At 46.4% G+C, this 16,115-nt stretch overlaps 1 long non-coding RNA gene across 1 annotated transcript; it reads left to right on the top strand.

The window, feature by feature from the left end:
• The first annotated feature begins 63 nt into the window (after nucleotides 1-63).
• Nucleotides 64-15,923, top strand: LOC141583979 (uncharacterized). Its single transcript, XR_012516815.1, has 3 exons — nucleotides 64-125; nucleotides 1,255-1,427; nucleotides 14,728-15,923. It is a non-coding gene; the product is annotated as an uncharacterized LOC141583979 (long non-coding RNA).
• Nucleotides 15,924-16,115: the final 192 nt, after the last annotated feature.

The raw sequence follows: 16,115 nt of genomic DNA, 5'->3' as shown, positions 1-16,115 counted from the left end.
AGGCGGGACCTCAGCGCTGGGCTGGGCGGGGCCAGGGGAGGGGTGGGGTCACAGATAGGGACCCGGACCCCGCCCTCCGCCTTTCCCGCGCTCCGGGGCTACGCGGGCTGGACGCAGGATGTGAAGTAAGGTTGGAGGTGTTTTGGTGCGCTCGATTCCCGCGGGCCCCGTTCTGTCTGCTTCCCTTCCTTCGACCGGGCTCCTCCCTCAGCACCTCCACCCAGCACCCTTCAGACCTCCTTTTACCATCCCCTTCTTCACCAGCCAGCGTTCTCGTCCTTCCCTTGTTAATTTCTGATGTAACGACTGCCCGCCATGCGCCGGATGCCCTCTGTGGCTCGCGCAGTTAAGCCTTCTATCAGTCAGCTTCTTTTACCGGAGAGGGAACCGCGGCTTTGGACTAGTCACTTGTCCTTCTTGAGGGAGGTTTGTGCATCTCAGAGACAAAGGGGCAAATCCCTGGCCCAAGAGGGCCTGCTGGGGGATTCTAAAACCGGAGCCGTGGGGCTTCTGCACCAAAACTAGCCTAAGAAGAACGTTGTTTCAGCATCCGAGAGTGTATCTTTCCTGACTCTCTTTTTGCATCCATCCTCCCTCCCTGTTCCCTGTGCTGGGATGTCGGGGTTATGAATGATTAGACAGGGATCAGGCCAAGGCGGAAAGCCAGCGTCCAGTCCCTTCCACGGGGCCACGGGCTCTGCCGTCGTGTCTGGGTGGGGGCCACTGAGGACAGATACCTGTTAACTCTTTCTCAGATTGCCGTCCTCCGCCCTCTGCACCTCACTGCCTTACGGAGGGGCTGTGCCTGAATGTGCCCTTCCCAGGGAGACTGGGCAGCTGAGACACAGATTCCTGGGGCCTCCACGCCTTTATAAATAGGAATTATGCCGGCAGCTGGGCCTGGGGAGCAAAGAGGAGATCTATCTTGACCCTGGCAGCATTATTTAGTCCACACAGATTTACAAACGTTTCAAAATAGTTTGAAGAGCACGGGTTTCCTCTTTCTTTGTAATCTTGTAGTTGCATCAAGCTACCGTCTACCTCTGTGGCTCCACAAGCATGTAAATCAGTTATTCAGTCTCTCCCCAGGTTCATAGACTATCTGCCATGCCCCCAACAACAGGCAGAGTGCTGAGGGGACACAAAGATAAATAAGATGTGACCCCTGCTCTCCAGGATCCTGTTACATAGACGAAGAGATAGAACATATCCATAAAAAGGTAACTAATGACCGACATGGCCTGCTGCCGACAGGTGTTTTGGTCCTTCAGGCTACAGAAGTTCAGAAGAGGAAGACAGATGACTGTGCAGTGTGGCAGCTGCTCCTCGGGCACTTACAGCAGCTTGTTAGGGTGAGGACAGAAGACTTCATAGCACAGAGGGAACCTGTGACACCGGCTTTATATCACACGATGGTAAATACCCAGGTGAGAACCAGGCGCAGTGGCTCGCGCCTGTAATCTCAGCACTTTGGGAGGCTGAGGCAGGTGGATCCTGAGTTCAGGAATTTGACACCAGCCTGGCCAATGTGGTGAAATCCCATCTGTACTAAAAATACAAAAAAATTTGCTAGGCCTGCTGGCGTGCTACCGTAGTCCCAGCTACTCAGGAGGCTGAGGCAGGAGAATACCTGGAACCCGGGGGGTGGCGGTCACGCCACTGCACTCCAGCCTGGGTGACAGAGTGAGACTCTGTCCCAAAAGGAAAAGAAAAGAAAAGAAAATACCCAGGTCAGGTGTAGTGGGCATCTGTCATTTTAGCAGCTCAGCAGCCACTTCCCTTTTTACTGTGAATAGTACCCCAAATATCTTTCTGGGACTCACTCCTTTCTCACTCTTGGCCCATGAGAGAAACTAGGGCTCCCCGTCCTCATCCTCCTTCCCAGCTCTGAGAGTTAAGCGTAAGGGCCTGACCAAGCTTCCTTGTCACGGGGATGGTTGGTACCCAGGACTCAGTCTTAAGGTTAGTATTGATTAGGAATCAGTCCTGAGCAGCCAATGTAGTTGCATCCTTCTGGCCACATAACCCAAGCTCAGCCAACCATCGTCTATCCCTGCTACTGGAAAGTTGGATTTGAACTTGAGCAAATGAGGCTCCAGCTACTGGGGAACATCATTTAGGAACTGAGAAGGAAGTCAATACAGCAGAAGGCGGGCCGAGAGATGGGGAGAAACCAGATGCTAATGTTGCATTTGCGCCCGCTGTATCTCAAAGGAAGTCTACCCCTACCTAGACTGCTCAGTGACATCAGCCAACAGAGTGCCCCTTTCTCTGAAGCCAGTTTGAGTTGGGTTCTGTCTTTTACAACAGGAGTTCCAGATGAAATCTCTGAGGATGTGATTCCACTTGTATAACACCTCCCTGAGCTGCAAGGCAAGGATGACACTATTTGATTTGATTTGATTTAATTTAATTTAATTTTTTTTGAGACGGTGTCTCACTCTGTTACCCAGGCTGGAGTTCAGTGGTGCGATCTTGGCTCACTGCACCTTCTGACTCTCTGGTTCAAGCAATTCTCCTGTCTCAGTCTCCCAAGTAAGCGGGATTACAGGCACGCGCCACCACGCCCAGCTACTCTTTTGCATTTTTAGTAGAGACAGGGTTTCACCATGTTGGCCAGGATGGTCTCGATCCCCTGACCTCATGATCCACCCATCTTGGCCTCCCCAAAGTTCTGGGATTATAGATGTGAGCCACCGTATCCGGCCAAGGATTACTCTATTTTGTAGATCCGGTCACTGCCAACCAGAGACCAGAATTCTCTTGAGGTCACACAGCATTAGCCCAGGTCTTGGTTCTTGTGACGTCTGACCCGAAATGCTCCTCCGTGAGATCTTGCTGTCTCCATGAGCAAGCTTGGCAGGATGGCCAGCCAAGCCCTGCCCATGGGCACCTGCAAGCCAGTAAGGAGGGTTGTCAGGAGAATAGGGCATCCTGGTGAGGTACCAGGAGTACCTCTAAGGCAGGGACAGGTCCATTGTGGTAGATGAGCCACTCCCTCTCCAAGGTGCTGTGCCAAGTGACTCGTGGTTTCCCTTGTCCCCTTCATGCTGATCTAAAGGCATTAGTTGACCAGCAGAAATGATTAGCCTGTCTAGATCATTTGTGTGGATAACTGACATCAACACCCCAGAAACACAGTTACCGATCACTGACTGGCCACCGAGTCCTGCCAAATGCAAGCTCGTCTCCTTGATTCCAGTGTTTTCCCTATTTCTGAGAAAACCACACTCCTCCAGTTTTTCTTTTCCCACTGACTTATCAATTAAATGAGCAAATACTTATTGTGTGCCTCCTCCCATGAAAACATTGTACAGTTGATTGGGAACACAGAAAGAACCATTCAGTATTCGTGAATTCAGTAATGGCTCACTGAGCCAGGCACAACATGCCAGACACTTTCAGGTGCTGGTGAACACAGCAGTGAGGAAAACAGCAGAATCTGTTGTCCTCATGCTGTCCACAGTCTGGCGGAGGGATAAGACGTAGCAGAGGATAGTAATTGGTTTTTGGCCACCCAGTTTCCCTTAATAAAATCTCCCTATGTCTTTTGGAGAATGACCTCTCATCTCGGCATTTTTGGATGGACTGCAATTTCAGGGGCCCTGTCAATACTAACATCAAGATTTGTAGAACATTTGCCCTCTGTAGTCACTATCACAGGTTTGCTCATTTAGTGCTCAGCAATACCTGTGGATAGGTATTCCCATGTTCAGAGAGGGAAGCTGGGGCTACTGAGAATGACTTGGTCACATGGCTGGTAAATGGCAGAGCCAGGCTTCAAACCCAGCCTGGCTATTTCCAGATACTGCTCTTAACCACCAATCTACAATGCTTTGCAATGTCATGGAGCTTGTGTTGCCTGGGTGTGGGGGTGATCCAACAGAATCATTTTGGTCCAGTTATTCTTTTTCTCCCAGAAGTAAGGACCATGAAGATAATGACACAAAGACAGACAGCATTGTTGCAGTCGCTGTCTTCCATTGCTAATGTTCTGATGTGATTATTGTGTACCTCCCACTTGCCTGTAACCCTGGAGCTTCCCTGGTTGTTTGCCTTGCAGTCCGATTCTTGAGCGCTCATTATATTCCGCAGGCCACCCCATATGCTTCCAACAAACTCCCTTTGGACTTAAGTTAGAGTCAGTTTCAGTGCCATGCCACCAGGAGTGCTAATAGATACAGAAATTAACACAGTTACCTCCTACACATGGCATGGATGAAAGCACTTGGGGCATCATCACTGTGCTAATGTTTGGGAAGGCTAAAGGCAGTTTGAGTTTGGGGGGACATACTTGTACAAAGGGAGAGAGAGAGATCCAGGGATGTAAGGAGACAGAATGTAAGTCAGATATGTCAGCAGTCCTAGTGTGCATATTTTCATCCCAGTCACTGGGGAAAAAAAATTGGGTTGGGCCCCTCTCTGGCACTTTCTCCTTCTTCCCTTGGATGTGAAGATTGAATGCTTGCTGGGAGCAGACCGCCAGTGGTGTATCACACAGGGTTCAGACAGACATCAAAGTTAATCTGCTCTCTGATCTAAGCAAAATGATGATGAGGGTTTCCTGGGACAGCAGCTTTACTAATTGTGGCACTGCAGCCCGACGAATGTATTTTTAGAATGTTGTGGATTCCCAAGAAGTAACATTACTGGCTGTAGAAAAACAGACTCGAAGCTTGGGGCTTGGAACAGAGTGGGATCTCATGCAGAGGTTGGTGCTGTTGAGAATAAGAGTAAGTGGGGAAAATGCTTCTCTGTTTTTATGGGGTTCTGTGATTTGCTGAGTCTCTACCCATCTGTATATGTATATTCAGGATTTTCTTCTTTGTTCGGCTCTTTCCATGTAAAAGATTTCCCCCAAATGTCCATCTTGGCTAATCTCTTGCTATGCTCTGTACCCCATAATTTTAACTCACATCTTTATAACTTTCAGACTGTTTGCTTTGCTGAACTCCAGCAGCATCACTTGCCTGATAGACAGCTTCAGGTTCAAGGCCCTCTTGCTCCTACACCTCCTCACTGTCACTGAGCTTGGCTTGACTTGAGTCTTCATCAGCTCTCTTTTGCTATGGCTTCCTAACTGGTCTTGTGCATCCTCTTCCATCAGTAAACTGTCTTATTCACAGTGTGATATGGTTTGGCTGTGTCCTCACCCAAATCTCATCTTGAATTGTCGCTCCCATAATTCCCACGTGTTGTGGGAGGGACCTGGTGGGAGGTAATTGGGGGCAAGTCCTTCCTGTGCTGTTCTTGTGATAGTGAATAAGTCTCACGAGATCTGATGGTTTTATCATGGGGAGTTTCCCTGCACAAGTTTTATTCTCTTGTTTTCTGCCATGTGAGATGTACCTTTCACCTTTCGCCCTGATTGTGGGGCCTCCCCAGCCACCTTAAACTGTAAGTTCATTAAACCTCTTTCTTTGGTAAATTGCCCGGTCTTGGGTATGTCTTTATCAGCAGCATGAAAACAGACTAATACTTAGGGTCATTAAAATTACCTTCTTAATACATAGACCTGGTCCATCACTGCCCTGACCAGAAGCCTCAAGCCTCAAGTCAACAGGTCATTAAAGATACCCACTGCATCTATGCACCTCTGCTGAGTGAAACAGTAGTTCTCTCTGTGTAGGTGTTTGTGCTATGTGCATGTGGTCACAGCTGATGGAGCCATGTGGATGTCTGACCCAGACCAGAGTTAAAGGTCAAAACCTCTGCCTAAATGGAGAATGGGCTGACCTAATCAGATTCTCTGTTTCTGGAACCTCAACTGGAAAACCAGGGAAAATGAGGAGGTCAGCCGAAGGAACCGACGGTGGACAGATGCAGAAAGAAACGCAGTAGCAGCTCGAGGGGAGCTGTGAGTAAGCCGTGGTTATGAGTCAGCAGGAGCTGTGAGAGGAAAGCTCTTAGCGAGTAGATGGGGTGGGAATTGCCTGGGAATACAGGAAGCAGAGAACACTGGAGAAGAATTAAAATGAAGATCCACAAACTCCTCCTGCTGAGAAGTAACAAGATACCGCAAGCCCTACGACTCCCTGGGATTCATTTATTCATTCACTATTTTCTATCATTTTTGTGGGGCACCCACTATATGCCAGGAGCTCTTCTAAGCATTTTACAAAGTCTTTGCTATCATATATTCTAGTTGGGGAGGCAAATGATAATGTTGTGTGTGTGTGTATATATATATATATATATATTTTTTTTTTTTTTTTTTTTTTTTTTAAACAGAGTCTCACTCTGTTGCCCAGGCTAGAGTGCCGTGGCAAGATCTCGGCTCACTGCAGGCTCCACCTCCCAAGCTCAAGCAATTCTTGTGCCTCAGCCTCCCGAGTAGCTGGGGCTACAGGTGCCTGCCACCACATCCAGCTAATTTTTTTGCATTTTAGCAGAAACGAGATTTCACCATGTTACCCAGGGTGGTTTCAAACTCCTGAGCTCAGGCAATCCACCCACTTCAGCCTCCCAAAGTACTAGGATTTCTGGGTGTGAGCCCCGCATCTGGCCTAGATATGTATATATTTTGAGACAGGGTCTTGCTCACTCTGTCACCCAGGCCGGAGGGCAGTGGTGTGATCATGGCCCACTGCAGTCTCCAACTCTTGGGCTCAAACCATCCTCCCGCCTCTGCCTCTGAGTTGGAATTATAGGTGCATGCTACCACACCTGGCTAATTTTTTTTGTATTTTTTCAGAGATGGGTTTTTGCCATGTTGCCCAGTCTGCTCTTGAACACCTGGGCTTAAGAAATCTGCCCACCTTGGCCTCCCAAAGTGCTGGGATGACAAGTGTGAGCCACCATACCTGGCCAGATGTTTTTTTTAAAGGCAGTAATACTGTGCTGAGAAGAAAAATAGAGCAAGAAAGAGCACTGTGGCGGGAGGAAGCAGTCACTCTTGAGGCCACAGAGGCCTGAGTGAAGAGGAGGGAGCCATGTAAATATCTGGAAGAACAATCCACATGGCAGGACCTGAGTGCACAAGTGATGATCCCACAGTGTGCTGTTCAGAGATCAGCAAGGAATCCAGTATGACTGCAGCAGAGTGAGTGAAGGAGGCAGTGAAAGGAAATCAGATCGTGGAAGTAGCCAGGGAAAGGGCACCATGCCGTGGGCCTCACAGACCATGGGAAAGGCGTGTGATTGTGCTGTACCTGTGATGGGAAGCCACTGGGGGATCTGGAGCAACTTCCAGTTCCAGTGTCTTTCCTGGAGGTCCAGCTGCCTTTAGCTTTTGTTCTTTCCACAGATTCTTGTCTCCCTAACTCATAAAATCCCATTGTTTCCCATAAACCCCTTTTACCTGGAAAAGCAGAAATGAGTTTTCCTTCCTGGCAATTAAAAGAGCCTGTCCCCCAAACCGCCATGATTTGGAATGAGCAACCATCTCAGTTCGGCTCTCTTGGCCTTAGCCCGTTTCTCCCAGCCCCTGCTCAGGCAGCTCGGGTCCATTTGCCAGGTGCCACCTGCAGCCTGCCTTTGCCCCCCTTCTGGGTTCTGCTCTAACTCCTTCCTCTCTTTAGAATGACCTTCTCCTGTGAGCCTCTTGTCACAGACCTTCCCTCCAAGGACATTCTCAACTCCCACTTCTAGGAACCTTCCACAATCACTTGACTTGAAATGAACTCTTCTCTCCTAAACCGTTTGGTTTATTTATGCCTGCATAACGAACTACCCAAAACGTAGGGCTTAATGATGAAAACAACAATGGTATTATCTCTTGCAATTCTGTGGGTTGACTGGGCATCCTTCTGCATCACAAGGTGTGGGTGGGCACTGGAACAGCTGAAGTCACCTGGGAGCTGGCTGGTTTGGCCTCTTTGGGATGGCTCACTCCTACGGCCGACAGTGGGTGCTCAACTGGGGCTGATCAACTGGAGCCCCCATAGGTGTCATCTCCCAGCATGGCGGCTCAGTTTTAAGAAGGAGTGCCCCATGAGAATCAGGAAGCAGCTGCAAGGTTTCTCATGGTTTCGCCTTACAAATCACCCAGAGTGGTTTCAGCCTCATTCTGTTTGTCAATAGGTCACAGTTTCAAGGGGAGGGGAACTAGACTCCAGCTCTTGATCAAAGCAGTGATAAGGAATATGCAGCTCTTCTTAATCTACTGCAGCTTTCATGGTGTTTTTTTTCATATACTGATTATATAATAGTATTTGTCACCTTTTGCCAGGTGCCGCATATTACAATTAAGTGTCTCTTTATCTCACAGGCTAGATTTTCAGCTTCTGGTGAGAGACTGCATTTTATTTAGCCGAATTCTTCTAGTGTAATAGCTTTAATAACAATCAACATTTATTAAGTTCCTCTACCTTGTGTTTGATCCCATCTAATTGAACACATGATCTCATCTCATCTCTACCTTGATAGAACAGACGTCTCATTTTCCAGATTGGGAACTGAGCCACAGAGAGATTCAGCTTTGCCCCAAACCACATGATCGACAAGTGGAAGAGCAAGGATTTGAACTGCTTAAGAGCCTGTGTTTTTCTTCTCTCTCTTCTAGTACCATCTCACAGTCTTGGCACCATCTTAGTAGTTTAAGGCTGCTATAAAAAGTTACCATAGACTGTGTGGCTTAAACACAGACACTTATTTCTCACACTTACGGAAGCTGGGAAATTCAGGATCCAGGTGCAGGCCAACCCCATGTCTTTCTGGGAGGTCCAGCTGCTCCTGGACCAGATAGTGCCAACACAATACTTCTCATTGTGTTATGATTGCCTACAGCATGTGAGGGGCTGCTTCCTACTCTGCAGATAGCTGTCTTCTCATTGTATCTTCACGTGGTGGAAGGAGGGTGAGAAAGCTCGCTTGTGTCTCTTTTTATAAGGGCACTCATCCAGTCACGGGGGGCTCACCTTTACAACAGCTAAACCTGATCACCTCCCAGAGGCCCCATCTCCAAATACCATCGTATTGGGGATTGTGCTTTGATACATGGATGTGGGAGGCCATGAGCTTTTGTAGTAGGCACCAAGGCACTAAGTCAATCTGCACAGATGTTGAGAACAAAAGGGAAGGACGAAGAAAGAACTCGGCAGAGAAAGTGAGTGGTGGTACCACAAAGGGCCATTGGCAAGTGCCGGTGGTGGCTCCAGTCAGCATGTTCCAAGCATTCTTGGGTAGCCTGATAAATGGAGGGCACAGTGTTCGCTAGCTCTGCAAGGAGAGGGAGTATTTATTGGGTCTGAGTGCCTGATGCGAAACTTTCCTCCAAAATTCCAATTTTCTATCTGCCAAGATAAGTGATGGAGGTTTATGGTTCACATGGTAGCGCATCCACCCAGGCCAAGGACCTACAACTCTGAATTTCTGGCCTGCCTCCTTCCAGCTAGAAGTGAATCTAGATTTACATGCCATCAGGAATAAGCACCATCTTCCTGCTCCGTGAGGTCCTAGTTTTCGAAGGTTCTGCTTTCATCCTGGAATATCAATCTACGCGCACAAGGTCCCTCTCTGTGGACGAGTAGGTACTTAAACCTAAGATAAGTGGAAACTTTATATCCAAGGAGACAGAAAATAAAATTTCGGTATGTTTTATATTAAACAGCTTCTTATGCTTCTATCCTTTTATGAACAGAAGGTCATCAGTAGGCCAAAAGTCTGAAAACAACAGTCTCAGTTCCTCAATATGAGTGCAAACTATTAGTGCAAAAAATAATTAAATTAACAAATGAAAGGACAGGTACTTTTAGCTTTGTTCTCTTATAGCCCCATATTCTTAGTGCTGACCGTTCTCCATCCAAACCCACACCATTCCCAAAGGATATTATCTGTGAATGGTGGCCACATGTTTGGATGTTACAGCGTAAGCACGTTCTTTAGTATTTCACAGACATAATTATGCAGCCTGTATGCACACTGGAAGTCAGTAAAGTGTCTCCCTGGTTGCCTGGCCAGCTGACACTCTCAATTCTTCATAGTCAATTGAGCCATTTCTTAGCTCCTAGAAGGGTAAAATGGTGCATTCATTTATTAGAAGTATGACTTTAAGACACTAGAAAGTCTGAAATGATGGAACTTTGCCAAGCAATCGAGAAATCCTGTGATGGTTGATTTTAGGTATCAACTTGACTGGATCAAGGGACACACAGATAGCTGGTAGTGCATGATTTCTGGGTGTCTGAGGGTGTTTCTGGAAGAGACTGGCATTTGCAGCAATGGACTGAGTAAGGAAGATCTGCTCTTGTATGGTGTGGGTGGCACCATCTAATTGGCTGATGGCCCAGATAGAACAAAAAGGCGGAGGAGGGACAAATTCTTTCTCTCTTTTCTGGAGCTGGGGCACCCTTCTTCTGCTTTTGGAAGCAGAATTCCAAGTTCTTCAGCTTTTGAACTCCAGGACCTGAGCCGGTGGTTCCTTAGGTTCTCAGACCTGCTGTCTTGGACTGAGAGTAACACCGTCAGCTTCCCTAATTCTGAGACCTTTAGCTGGGATGGAACCACACTACCAGCTTCCCTGGGTCTCCGGCTTGCAGATGCCTATCATGGGACTTCTCAGTTTCCAAATTGTGTGAGCTGATTCCCCTTATCAATCCCCTTGTCTCTATCCCTCCATCCATTCATCCATCCATCCATCCATCCATCCATCCATCCATCCATCTATCCATCTATCCATCCAACCATGTTTTGTCTCTCTGAAAAACTATAAATCCATTCTGAAAATACCAACTACAGTCATGTATCACATAGCAATGTTTCAGTTAACAACAAACCACATATATGACAATGGTCCCATAAGATTATTCTATTTTTCCTTTTTAATGTTTAGGTATATTTTCGTACACATATTTCCCCTTGTGTTACGATTGCCTACACTTTTCAGTTTGACAACATGATGGGGTCAGGAGTTTGAGACCAGCCCGACCAACATGGTGAAACCCCATATCTACTAAAAATACAAAAATTAGCCAGGCATGGTGGTGCGTGCCTGTAATCCCAGCTACTTAGAAGGCTGAGGCAGGAGAATCGCTCGAACCCAGGAAGTGGAGGTTGCAATGAGCCAAGATCGCAACACTGTACTCCAGCCTGGACAACAGAGTGAGACTCTATCTCAGAAAAAAAGAAAGAAAGAAGGAAGGAAGGAAGGAAGGAAGGAAGGAAAGAAAGAAAGAAAGAAAATAATGCAATCACCTAAGGATGTATTTCTCAGAATGTATCCCTGTTAAGTGACGCACGAGTGTGCTTGTGCGTAAGGTCAATCAAAAATGTCACTGGGGCTTTATCAAAGGCACTATTATCTCATAGGGACTCTAGGTCCTACTGAACATTTTTGTCCTCTTCCGTGCCCACCATCCACCCCCATAAACATTACCCACATTGCAGCCAGGGCAAACATTTAGAAATTGAAATCCGATTTATGATCCCTTATTAAGACACCCCAATAAAAGTCTTTTCAGGCTGGGTTGGTGGCTCATGTAATCCCAGCAATTTGGGAGGCTGAGGCAGGTGAATTGCTTGAGCCCAGAAGTTTGAGACTAGCCTGAGCAACAAATTGAGACTCCCACCATTGCTACCGAAAAAACCCCCCAAAAACAAAAATCCCTGTGTGGTGGCACAGTGCCTGTACCACCACGACTACTCAGGAAGCTGAGGTGGGAGGGTGGGAGGATCGCTTGAACTTGGGAGATTGAGATTGCTGTGAGCTGTGGTCCCTCCACTGCACTCCAGCCTGGGTGACAGAACAAGACCTAGTCACAAAAGAAAAATAATAATAAAGCCTCCCCAATCACTTAGAACAACATCCAGACATTTTCCTATGTTCTAGAAGGTTCTAGGGGATTTGTCCCTGCCTACCTCTTCTACCTTACACAAGTTTCCCGCTTGTTCTTGAGCATATCTGAGTCTGGTCTAGCCTATGGGACTTTGTACTTGTAGCTTCCTCTGCCTGAAATGCTCTGTGTTCTTGGCCTGGCTTTACTTGTTGCTATGACTTAAATATTTGTCCTCTCCAAAACTCACGTTGAAACCTAATCCCCAATGTTGCAGTATGGAGAGGTGGGGCTTTTCAGAGGCGTTTGGATCATGAGGGCTCTGCCCTCATGCATGGATTAATCTATTCATGAATTAATGCATTACCTTGGGAACGGGACTGGTGGCTTTGCAACAAGAGGAAGACAGCTGAGCTAGAACACACGGCAACCTTGCCACGAGATACCCTGACCCACCTTGAAACTGTAGAGACCCTAGGTGCAGCCCCTTGACCTTGGAATTCTCAGCCTCCATAACTGTAAGAAATATTTTTCTTTACAGATTTCCCAGTTTCGAGTATTCAGTTATTAGCAAGAGAAGACAAAGATACTTGTCATAAGTATCTATTGAAGTGATACTACCTCGTAGGGCTGTACCTGACCACATGGTCTAAAGGGCTCCTCCCCCTTTTCATGCTATATGCATCTTGCTTTTTATTCCAACACCCTTTAGTTACCCATTTACATGTTAATTGTTGTCCCTCATTCTAGAAGGTAAGTGGAAAAACTTTGTCAACTTCCCTGCTATGTCTCCACCACCTTCCAGAGTACTTGACGCAAAGTAGGTGCTCAATAAATATTTGTTGAATGACTGGAGATACTTTGTTCATGCATTTAAGAGACAGTATTGCACACGGGAGAAACCGGGGGACTTAACCTCTCTTGGGAAGGATGGGAAAGCCCTGCCTCTCATTAGTTGTTTAATTACTTCAAAGTGTGGGATTTCAGGCAGATTAGCAATCTTTCTCATTCCAGTTGTCACAGCTAAATGCTCGCAGGCCTAATCACAGCACCTGTGATTCTTAAACTGATCACTGACGTCTGGTTTTCCTGTAGGATTAGCAGAGGAAGAAGGCATCTTCAGACTATTACCATTGGCATCTTTTGAGATTTTTAATTAACAGAGTATTTTTTTTTCTTTCTCATTCATGGTCAGGGTTTTGATTAACTTGTAAGTGGAAATCTCGTCATGTCAAAGAGGTTGAAGGAGGGTGCTTGGTGTAGATGAGAGATGTCAGGGCTGCCCTTCGTCACTGATGAAGAATTGGCGGTGCACCAGCTGGCGCCTCCATGTCCGCAGTGGGCCACCCCCACTTGGCAGGGATGGGTATGCACCACAATCACAGTTATTGGCTGCAGTGGATAATTGGACTTACTGAGACCTCTATGCTTACCAGACATTTCTTTCTGTCTGCCATGCCTTTGTGAACATGGGGGTCCCCAAGTTTTCAGCGGGTGAAGCCAGCAGGCAACAGCTCACACTGGCATTTTTGTTAGTCAGGCACCTTCATCTTGGCATTCGGGCTTCTATCCAGGCTGCCTTAGCGCTTCTGAATGATGAACGTGGCCTGTGAATAGTTCATCCACAGAGCTGACTTGGCAGGCGAAGGCTTCTCAGCCCCACTGAGCAGGGGGCTAGATCTTACTGCTCTCCTTTCAGCGGCCCCAGGTGCAGCCTTCACTGCTTACCTCCACCAGATTTGGGGTTTTCAGAGCTAACTGCAGCTTTGGGAAAAGTTCTGTGTTTGGACAAAGCTTTGCAATAAGGCAGATCTGGGTTTGAGTCTTATCAATGTATTTAATCCTCGAAACCTCAATTTTATCTGTAAAATAAAGATGATAATCAGGACCTAGCTCACAGATTTTTTTTTAGATTAAATAGCGCACCGCACACCCGGGGTTCAAACAGGAAATGTCGATTGTATTTGTTTGGGGTCAGGTTACTGGGTTAATTGTGGTACCTTAACAAGATTTCATCTCTCTGAGACTCAGTTTCCTCATCTGTAAATTGAGGATAATGCCTCTTGTGGTTGTGTGACAATGAAATGAATGTGCCAGATAGATACATTTTCAAGTGCTGTGCAAAAGCCCACTAATTTCCTCAATGATTCATTGACATTTACCCCTGGGCATGAAGTTAAGTTGAATTTCTCACAAAATCCTAAACATGGACATGTCATCTGTCTAACTCATGAAAATGTAGAAATATAAAATTGGGAAGGCTGTATGCAAACACTGTTGGAAAGGTTTTTTAAAAAAGGAAGAAGCAAATAGCATTAAAATAATTATTGCATGAATGACCGGGCTGGTGTCCTCAGGGAAAATATTTCCCAGTTTGCTTAGTGTAGTGAAAAAGAGATTTAATAGTTATTTCAAAGCTATCTCCCCCAGGGAAATTAAACCTGAGTTATGGGGTATTTTTCATAAAATCAGTATAAAACTAACGAGTGAAAAAAAAAAACTATTGTGACACGAACCTAAGTGGATTTAAACAGGGTTCTTCTCAATGGAAGGGCCCCTTGTGCATCAGCATTCCTGCCACTAAACTCTCTTTCACTCCCACTTTACCCCATTTGTATGTAGTGGGACCTAGGAATATCCATAAGGAGTGACCTCACTTAGCCATGTTCCAGTCTCCCTTTCAGGGACATCCCCGTGTTATCAGCTGATGTAATGATAGGCCCTCTCAGTCCATGTGACTCCCATCTGCCTTCCCTATCTCTAGTAATAATTGATGTAGGTATAAGGACCACTAAGGCAATAAGGCATTTTTAAAAATTGAAGCAGCAAGTTTTTTCTATAAGATACAGATTCTGTTTTTATTTTTGCAGAAATTACACAGAGTTCTTTTCTAGAAATGTGATTTATTTAAAGGCTTATTTATCTTCTGTCCTGTGGGCCATTTCAAGGGCCAGAGGCATTTCTTACTAAACCTCTCCAGCACTTCTTTCTGAAACAGATCCCTTCTTTTTTCTAGGGAACCCATTCCCCAGGAGCCTGACTCTGCCCTTCTTCATTCACATGACCCAGAACCGGCCAATCCACCTATCCTATGTTCTTGGTCATAGTGGCTTGTTCCCAGGATAGGCACGTGATCCAAGTCAAGCAAGTCGGTATCTTCCTTGGATCCCTTCTGAGGCTGCAATCAGAAAAATCTATCCCCTAGTGTTGTTAGGTTGGTAAGATTCAAGGAGGCCACCAGTAGCCACGTGATGAAGGCCTGTCCAAGAGACAAAGAGTAGCATTGTCTGGATGTTGGATCAAGCCCTGCCTGAAGCCAGAACAGCAGGGCATTATGTGAACTAGTCAATGCCCTCGACCCTGCTGTTTTTGAATGATGTTTAAACAAGGATTATGTTACTGTGAACTGAATGCATTTCTGATTAATTTGGTTAGATTAGCCTAATATGTATTAGAGTTTTTTAAAAAAACTTCTTAAAGAATTGATATGATGAAATAAATGTGGTATAAAGAAATATAAACTGTAAGGTAGCATGTAGAGTTAAGTTTGAAATTTCCTTTTGAAAATGGACATTATAGTCTATTTTCGCATTGCTGTAAAGAATTGCCGGAGACTGGATAATTTATAAAGAAAAGAGGTTTAGTTGACTCAGCGCCACACGACTGTGGAAGCCTCAGGAAACGTACATGGCGGAAGGGGAAGCAGGCACATCTTACATGGCAGGAAGTGAGAAAGCGTGCGCGTGAAGGAGGAACTGTCAAACACTTACAAAACCACCACATCGCATGAGAACTCACTCATTATCACAAGAACAGCATGGGGGAACTGCCCCCATGATCCAGTCACCTCCCATCAGGACCCTCCTTTGACTTGTGGAGATTCTGAGGACTACAGTTGGAGATGAGATTTGGGAGGGGACACAGAGCCAAACCGTATCACCTTTTAAAATAAAAATTTCTGGCTGGGCATGGTGGCTTATGCCTTTAATCCCAGCATTTTGGGAGGCTGAGGCGGGCAGATCACTTGAGGTCAGGAGTTTGAGACCAGCCTGGCCAACATGGTGAAACCCGTCTCTACTGAAAATACAAAAATTAGCTGGGCATGGTGGTGGGCTCCTGTAATCCTAGCTACTCCGGAGGCTGAGGCAGATGAATCACTTGAACCCAGGAGGTGGAGGTTGCAGTGAGTAGAGATTGCACCACTGCACTCCAGCCTGGGCAACAGAACAAGGCTCCATCTTACAAAAAAAAAAAAAGTTTGCTGGCACCTGTTGTGTGCCAGGCATTTTATGTGCACTGTCTTCCTGACACCTCACCACCAACCTGCATGTTGCATTACACCCATTTTAGAAAGGAGGAAATTGAGGCTCGGCATTGCTAAGAGGCTTGCCAAAGAATGCCTAG

Source organism: Saimiri boliviensis, chromosome 3, assembly GCF_048565385.1.
Source record: "Saimiri boliviensis isolate mSaiBol1 chromosome 3, mSaiBol1.pri, whole genome shotgun sequence".
Taxonomy (NCBI): Eukaryota; Metazoa; Chordata; class Mammalia; order Primates; family Cebidae; genus Saimiri; species Saimiri boliviensis.
This window is presented reverse-complemented; position numbering and strand designations above follow the sequence as displayed.